Source organism: Eubalaena glacialis, chromosome X (assembly GCF_028564815.1).
Source record: "Eubalaena glacialis isolate mEubGla1 chromosome X, mEubGla1.1.hap2.+ XY, whole genome shotgun sequence".
Classification (NCBI taxonomy): Eukaryota; Metazoa; Chordata; class Mammalia; order Artiodactyla; family Balaenidae; genus Eubalaena; species Eubalaena glacialis.
In genome coordinates, this window is record NC_083736.1 from 87,122,088 (window position 1) to 87,131,133 (window position 9,046).

The following is a 9,046-nucleotide window of genomic DNA, read 5'->3' on the forward strand; positions in this document are numbered from 1 at the left end:
TATCTTCTTTATCCATTCATCTGGTGACGGACACTTAGGTTGCTTCCATGTCCTGGCTATTGTAAACTGAGCTGCAATGAACATTGTGGTACATGACTCTTTTTGAATTATGGTTTTCTCAGGTATATGCCCAGTAGTGGGATTGCTGGGTCATATGGTAGTTCTATTTTTAGTTTTTTAAGGAACCACCATACTGTTCTCCATAGTGGCTGGATCAATTTACATTCCCACCAACAGTGCAAGAGGGTTCCCTTTTCACTACACCCTCTCCAGCATTTACTGTTTGTAGATTTTTTGATGATGGCCATTCTGACTGGTGTGAGGTGATACCTCATTGTAGTTTTCATTTGTATTTCTCTAATGATGAGTGATGTTGAGCATCCTTTCATGTGTTTATTGCAATCTGTATATCTTCTTTGGAGAAATGTCTATTTAGGTCTTCTGCCCATTTTTGGATTGGGTTGTTTGCTTTTTTGATATTGAGCTGCATGAGCTGTTTGAATATTTTGGAGATTAATCATTTGTTAGTTGCTTCATTTGCAAATATTTTCTCCCATTCTGAGGGTTGTCTTTTTGTCTTTTTTAGGTTTCCTTTGCTGTGCAAAAGATTTTAAGTTTCATCAGGTCCGTTTGTTTTTTTGTTTTTATTTCATTTCTCTAGGAGGTGGGTCCAAAAGGATCTTTCTGTAATTTATGTCATAGAGTGTTCTGCCTATGTTTTCCTTCAAGAGTTTATAGTGTCTGGTCTTACAGTTAGGTCCTTAATCCATTTTGAGTTTATTTTTGTGTATAGTGTTAGGAATTGTTGTAATTTCATTCTTTTACATGTAGCTGTCCAGTTTTCCTGGCACCACTTATTGAAGCAGCTGTCTTTTCTCCATTATTTATTCTCTCTTCCTTTATCAAAGATAAAGTGACCAAATGTGCATGGGTTAATCTCCGGGCATTCTATCCTGTTCCACTGATCTATATTTCTATTTTTGTGCCAGTACCATACTGTCGTGATTACTGTAGCCTTGTAGTATAGTCTGAAGTCAGGGAGCCTGATTCCTCCAGCTCTGTTATTTTTTCCTCAAGATTGCTTTGGCTATTCGGGGTCTTTTGTGTTTCCATACAAATTGTGAAGTTTTTTGTTCTAGTTCTGTGCAAAATGCCATTGGTAGTTTGATAGGGATTTGATTGAATCTGTAGATTGCTTTGGGTAGTATAGTCATTTTCACAAAGTTGATTATTCCAATACAAGAACATGGTATATCTCTCTATCTGTTTGTACCATCTTTGATTTCTTTCATCAGTGTCTTATAGTTTTCTGCATACAGGTCTTTTGTCTCCTTAAGAAGGTTTATTCCTAGGTGTTTTATTCTTTTTGTTGCAGTGGTAAATGGGATTGGTTCTTTAATTTCTCTTTCAGATATTTCCTCATCAGTGTATAGGAATGCAAGAGATTTCTGTGCATTAATTCTGTATCCTGCTACTTTACCAAGTTCATTGATTAGCTCTAGTACTTTTCTTGTAGCATCTTTAGGATTCTCTATGTATAGTAACTTGTCATCTGCAAACAGTGACAGTTTTACTTCTTTTCCAATTCGGATTCCTTTTATTTCTTTATCTTCTCTGATTGCTGTGGCTAAAAGTTCTGGAACTATGTTGAATAATAGTGGTGAGAGTGGACAACCTTGTCTTGTTCCTGATGTTAGAGGAAAGGGTTTCAGTTTTTCACCATTGAGAACGATGTTGGCTGTGGGGTTGTCATATATAGCCTTTATTATGTTGAGGTAAGTTCCCTCTATGCCTACTTTCTGGAGAGTTTTTATCATAAATGGGTGTTGAATTTTGTCAAAAGCTTTTTCTGCATCTATTGAGATTATTATATGGTTTTTATCCTTCAATTTGTTAATATGGTATATCACATTGATTGATTTGCTTATATTGAAGAATTCTTGCATTCCTGGGATAAACCCCACTTGATCATGGTGTATGATCCTTTTAATGTGCTGTTGCATTCTGTTTGCTAGTATTTTGTTGAGGATTTTTCATCTATGTTCATCAGTGATATTAGCCTGTAGTTTTACTTTTTTGGGACATATTTGTATGGTTTTGGTATCAGGGTGATGGTAGCCTCGTAGAATGAGTTTGGGAGTGTTCCTCCCTCTGCTATGTGTTGGAAGCGTTTGAGAAGCATAGGTGTTAGCTATTCTCTAAATGTTTGATAGAATTCGCCTGTGAAGCCATCTGGTTCTGGGCTTTTGTTTGTTGTAGGTTTTTTTTTTAAATAGGAATACTTCTTTCTATTGTGCTTCACAGATATTGCATTTTTGACAAATTGGAAGTTCTGTGGCAACCCTGGATCGATCAAGTCTATCGGCACCCTTTTCCCAACAGCATTATTTTAAAATTAAGGTACATACATTATTTTTTAGTCATTATGTATTATTGCACATTTAATAGAAAAAAGTTAAGTGTAAATCTAACTTTATATATACTAGGGAAGAAAAAAATTCGTGTGACTCAACTTTATTGTGATATTTGCTTTACTGGGGTCTGGATCTAAAACATGCAATATCTTCAAGTTATGCCTCTGTATATAAATATGTTGGAAGATTTTAAATCACAGTTTCAATTTCAGTGCTTGTGATTGGTCTGTTCACACTTTCTATTTCTTCCTAGTTCAGTCTTGGAAGTTTGTACTTTTGTAAGAATTTGTCTATTTCATCCAGGTTGTCCATTTTATTGGCATATAGTTGCTTGTAGTAGTCTCTCATGATCCTTTGTATTTCTGCAGTGTTAGTTGTTACTTTTCCTTTTTCAATTCTAATTCTGTTGATTTGAGTCTTCTCCCTTTTTTCCTTGATGAGTCTGGCTAATGCTTTATCAATTTTGTTTATCCTCTCAAAGAACCAGCCTTTAGTTTTATTGATCTTTGCTATTGTTTCCTTCATTTCTTTTTCATTTATTTCTGATCTGATCTTTATGATTTCTTTCCTTCTGCTAAATTTGGGGTGATTTTGTTCTTCTTTCTCTAATTGCTTTAGGTGTAAGGTTAGGTTGTTTACTTGAGGTTTTTCTCGTTTCTTGAGGTATGATTGTATTGCTATAAACTTCCCTTTTAGAACTGTTTTTGCTGAATCCCATAGGTTTTGGGTCATTGTGTTTTCATTGTCATTTGTTTCTAGGTATTTTTTGTTTTCCCCTTTGGTTTCTTCAGTGATCTCTTGGATATTTAGTAGCGTATTGTTTATCCTCCATGTGTCTGTATTTTTTAGTTTTTTTCCTGTAATTGATATCTAGTCTCATATCATTGTGGTAAGAAAAGAACCTTGATCCAATTTCAATTTTCTTAAATTTACCAAGGATTGATTTGTGACCCAAGATGTGGTCTATCCTGGAGAATTTTCCATGAGCCCTTGAGAAGTGTATCCTGTTGTTTTTGGATGGAGTGTCCTATAAATATCAATTAAGTCTATCTGGTCTAAGGTGTATTTTAAAGCTTGTGTTTCCTTATTTATTTTCATTGTTGATGATCTGTGCATTGGTGAAAATGGGGTGTTAAATTCCCCTACTATTATTGTGTTACTGTCAATTTCCCCCTTTATGGCTGTTAACATTTGCCTTATGTAGTGAGGTGCTCCTATGTTGGGTGCATAAACATTTACTATTGTTATAACTTCTTCTTGGATTGATCCCTTGATCATTATGTAGTGTCCTTCTTTGTCTCTTGTAATAGTCTTTATTTTAAAGTCTATTTTGTCTGATATGCGTATTGCTACTCCAGCTTTCTTTTGATTTCCATTTGCATCTTTTTCCATCCCCTCACTTTCAGTCTGTATGTGTCCCTAGGTCTGAAGTGGGTCTCTTGTAGATAGCATATATACGGGTCTTGTTGTTGTATCCATTGAGCCAGCCTGTGTCTTTTGGTTGGAGCATTTAATCCATTTACACTTAAGGTAATTATTGATATGTATGTTCCTATTACCATTTTCTTAATTGTTTTAGGTTTGTTATTGTAGTTCTTTTTCTTCTCTTCTGTTTCCTGCCGAGAGAAGTTCCTTTAGCATTTGTTGTAAAGCTTTTTTGGTGGTGCTGAATTCTCTTAACTTTTGCTTGTCTGTAAAGGTTTTAATTTCTCCATCAAATCTGAATGAGATCCTTGCTGGGTAGAGTAATCTTGGCTGTAGGTTTTTCCCTTTCATCCCTTTAAATATGCTGTGCCAGTCCCTTCTGGCTTGCAGAGTTTCTGCTGAAAGATCAACTGTTATCCTTATGGGGTTTCCCTTGTATATTATTTGCTGCTTTTCCCTTGCAGTTTTTAATATTTTTTCTTTGAATTTAATTTTTGATAGTTTGATTAATATGTGTCTTGGCGTGTTTCTCCTTGGATTTATCCTGTATTGGACTCTCTGCTCTTCCTGGACCTGATTGACTATTTCATTTCCCCTGTTAGGGAAGTTTTCAACTATAATTGTTTGAAATATTTTCTCATACCCTTTCTTTTTCTCTTCTTCTTCTGGGACCCCTATAATTCAAATTTTGGTGCATTTAAAGTTGTCCCAGAGGTCTCTGAGACTGTCCTCAATTCTTTTCATTCTTTTTTCTTTATTCTGCTCTGCTGCAGTTATTTCCACTATTTTATCTTCCAGGTCACTTGTCCGTTCTTCTGCCTCAGTTATCTTGCTTTTGATTCCTTCTAGAGAATTTTTAGTTTCCTTTATTGTGCTGTTCATCATTGTTTGTTTGTTCTTTAGTTCTTCTAGGGCCTTGTTGAATGCTTCTTGTATTTTCTCCATTCTATTTCTGAGATTTTGGATCATCTTTACTATCATTACTCTGAATTCTTTTTCAGGTAGACTGCCTGTTTCCTCTCCATTTTTTGGTCTGGTGGGTTTTTACCTTGCTCCTTCAACTGCTGCATATTTCTCTGTTTTCGTATGTTGTTTAACTTACTTTGTTTGGGCTCTCCTTTTCACAGGCTGCAGTTCTTAGTTCCAGTTTTTTTTTGGTGTCTGTCCCCAGTGGGTGAGTTTTGTTCAGTGGCTTGTGTAGACTTCCTGGTGTAGGGGACTGATGCCTGTGTTCTGGCGGGTGGGGCTGGATCTTGTCCTTTTGGTAAGCAGGGCCGCATCCAGTGTTGTGTTTTGGAGTGTCTGTGAACTTAGTATTACTTTAGGCAGCCTCTGTGGTAATGGGTGGGGTTGTGTTCCTGTCTTGCTAGTTTTTTGGCATGGGGCGTACAGCACTGGATGTTGCTGGCCTTTGTGTGGAGCTAGGTCTTAGTGTTGAGGTGAAGATCTCTGGGAAAGCTCTCGCCGATTGATAATATGTGGGTCCAGGAGGTTTCTGGTGGTCCAGTGTCCTTGACTTGGCTCTCCCACCTCCAAGGCTAGGGTCCAACACCTGGCCAGGGCACCAAGACCCTGTCAGCTGTGTGGCTGGCTAGGTACGTGAGTATTTTCTTGCCTTTTGGGAAGGCTGAGGTCTTCTGCCAACATTCAGTAGGTGTTCTGCAGGAGTTGTTCGACATGTAGATGTATTTTTGTTGTGTTTGTGGGGAGGTAGGTTATCTCTACGTCTTACTCTTCCACCATCTTGAAGGTGCACCATATGTTAATTTTTTAAAAATATATTTATTTATTTATTTATTTTTATTTATTTTTGGCTGCACTGGATCTTCGTTGCTGCACACGGGCTTTCTCTAGGTGCGTCGAGTGAGGGCTACTGTTCGTTGTGGTGCACAGGCTTCTCATTGCGGTGGCTTCTCTTGTTGTGGAGCACCGGCTCTAGGCACACAGGCTTCAGTAGTTGCAGCATGCAGGCTCAGTAATTGTGGCTCACGGGCTCTAGAGCACAGGCTCAGTAGTTGTGGCGTACAGTCTTAGTTGCTCCACGGCATGTGGGATCTTCTCGGACCAGGGCTCGAACCCATGTCCCCTGCATTGGCAGGCGGATTCTTAATCACTGCACCACCAGGGAAGCCCACCACCATATGTTAATTTTAAAAGTGTAAGTTGTGAATAATATATTAAGGATCTCCATATGGTGGCAAAATATATTTGAACACTTAAACATTAATTCACTATAAATTTCTTCAATAATAGACACTTGATTCTTCAGATAGTATTTATGTAACTATATTGAAATTCTGTTTGATCCGGTTAACATTTCCTTTGATTTTAGTTTAAATGGCTTTTTATAATAACCAGCCCAATGAAGGTGGCTAAATTTTTATTTGAGTCTCCTTGAATAACTTAAGGTTTAGTTATTAAATAGGATGGCTATCTAGCAAAAAAATAAGTGAAAGTTGATATATTGAATAGAGAGTTATTTGTAATTTAATTTAAAAATGGCTCCCAGTCATTTCTCTTTTGGATGCAAAATGGTCACAGTAGTCATTGGAATCTGCTATGCAATGATTTATTTGAACAGAATGTGAAATTTCACAGTTAATTATGGCCACATATTGTAAGATATTATTTTACATGTACCATTTGTCCTGAGGAATGTAAGAGGTTGTAGATACACATTTAAGAATAAAGTTTTCACTGATAATGTTTTCCTAATGATATTGCCTTCTAATAGAAATGACAATTTTTTCTAGTTCTTGGGAAGTACTTCCTATGGAAGCATCAGAAATAGCTTTTCCTTTTATTTGCCATTAACAATTTCCCCATGGCATTACAGAGAAGACAAAGTGTTATTGTGGCTAAAACCCACTAGATGTGAATGTTAACACTTTGTCACATCTCACCCTTTGGTCCAGTAATTCTGAGGCCTGATCACATTTGGACCCATCATTTGCTATTAATTATTGCCAATGGGTCTCTAATCAGTCAAGAAACAGCTATACAAAGAGAAGTACGAGAAGACCACTAATTAACTTATTGAAAATGATGGTGTAAAAAATTTAATATAAGGCAAATAGGGTTTCCTGAATAATAAGCAACATCTTTGTATGGTAGCAGGGACAATAAAAGTATTGTGTTAATTTCCAAGCCCATTTCTTTTAGTTTTGTTTGTTTGCCTGGTGTGGGTCATTAAGATGAGTCATCTTCTATTTAATGGGTTGCAGATCTAATTTTTGATCCTGGTTTCTATTTTCATGTCATGTTCCATAGAACTTGATTGAAATTTCTCCCCAGTGATACCAAGAAAAGCCTTGAATATAGCCACTGACCCCAAATGAGGAAATTTTGGATTTTTCTCCCCCCTTCTCCTTTTGTATCATGCCTACCTAGTAAGTTGCCAACCAAGTCTTGTAGGATTTACTTTAACAAAGTCCATCTTAACTTTATTGTGATTTTCTTTTCCACTACCAATTTTGTTGGTCAAATATTTGTATCCTTTCTTTAACAGACCATTGCAATAGCTTCCTACCTGATCTTCTACTTTTTATCTACCTCACCAGTTGCTGAATTGATCATGGGACTCACTTGCTCAGCACTCTTCTGTAGCTCCCTCATTGCATACTAAATTAAGCATAGATGCCTTGTCATTTAAGTTCAAGTCACTGCACAATATTGATCCATTCTACCTCTTCTGCCTTGTCTTTTCCTACTCCCATTTCTACCCAGGAATCCAACCAAAATGTAACACTTATTATCTCCCACTTATACTATATATATGTCACTTCTGAACTCTGATCATTCTTGTTCCCCCTACCTATAAATGACCATAAACCTTTTCAGACCCCTCTACATCCCTAATAGTTGGTATGGTATTGAAATATGAATTTCATATGTGAAACATGAAAAAACCTTTTTTTCAATCCTACAACTGGTCTCAACCCCTTTTTCTTTGAATCCTCTAGAACTTTGAATATTTTTGGCAGCACTGATCATATTTTACCTTGCATTTGTGTTATTTTACTAAATAGAATAAAAATAGCAATAGATAACACTTACTGAGCAATTAGTATATGCCAGGCACTGTACTGAGAGCTTTACATGGATTATTTTACTTAATTTCACCACATTTCTCTTATGTAGGCCCTATTATTATCATCACTTTACAAATGGTGAAATTGAGGCTGAAAGAGATTTTGTAATTTATTTCATGTTACTAGTCACCTAGTAAGCACCAGTATCAGGATTTGAACTCAAGCACTCTACTTCCAGAGTCCTCTGAAAAGAACTGTGTTTTCCTTTTCTTCTTGTAGAGCAATGCTTTTATTATACTAGGCTCTAAATAAATATTTATTGAAATGAATCTGGATGATTACTTCATTTTCCTGGCATTTATAATAATTGATAACTATCTGTTTCCTATCAACATACTTCTACCAGGATGACTAAGTTGATGAAACATTACGTATGATGGTAAATATACTTGTATTTTATCACAAGGAAATTTTGAGGTGGAAATTCACTTTGTGATTGTTAAGAATATCAAGAAGTGAAATTGTAAATTAGAACCCCTCTGAAGTTGTTTGTGTTCCTCTAGATGAGTACTGCATATTTGCCATATTCTTTGTAGCAAATATGACTAAGTGGAATAGATGTATGGGTTTATCTACAACTCACTGAAGTCAGTAGGAGGTGAACATTTCTGAATGAAAATCAGCCTTAAATTCCCTTCGACATGTATATTGCATTTATTTTATTTTTTTAAGATTTATTTACTATTTATTTATTTTATTTTTGGTTGTATCGGGTCTTAGTTGCAGCATGTGGGATCTTTGTTGAGGCATGTGGGATCTTCATTGTTGTGAGAGGGCTTCTCTCTAGTTGTGGCGTGTGGGTTTTCTCTTCTCTAGTTGTGGCATGCAGGCTCCAGGGCCCTTGGGCTCTGTAGTTGTGGTGCGCGAGTTCCAGAGCACATGGGCTCTGTAGTTTGTGGCACGTGGGCTCTAGTTGAGGTGCGTGGGCTCAGTAGTTGTGGCACGTGGGCTTAGTTGCCCTGTGGCATGTGGGATCTTAGTTCCCTGGCCAGGGATTGAACCCACATTCCCTGCACTGCAAGGTGGATTCTTTATCACTGGACCACCAGGGAAGTCCCACATTTATTTTTAATATTTCTCTATACTCCACCTTTATTCTCTTCTTGCTACTTGATA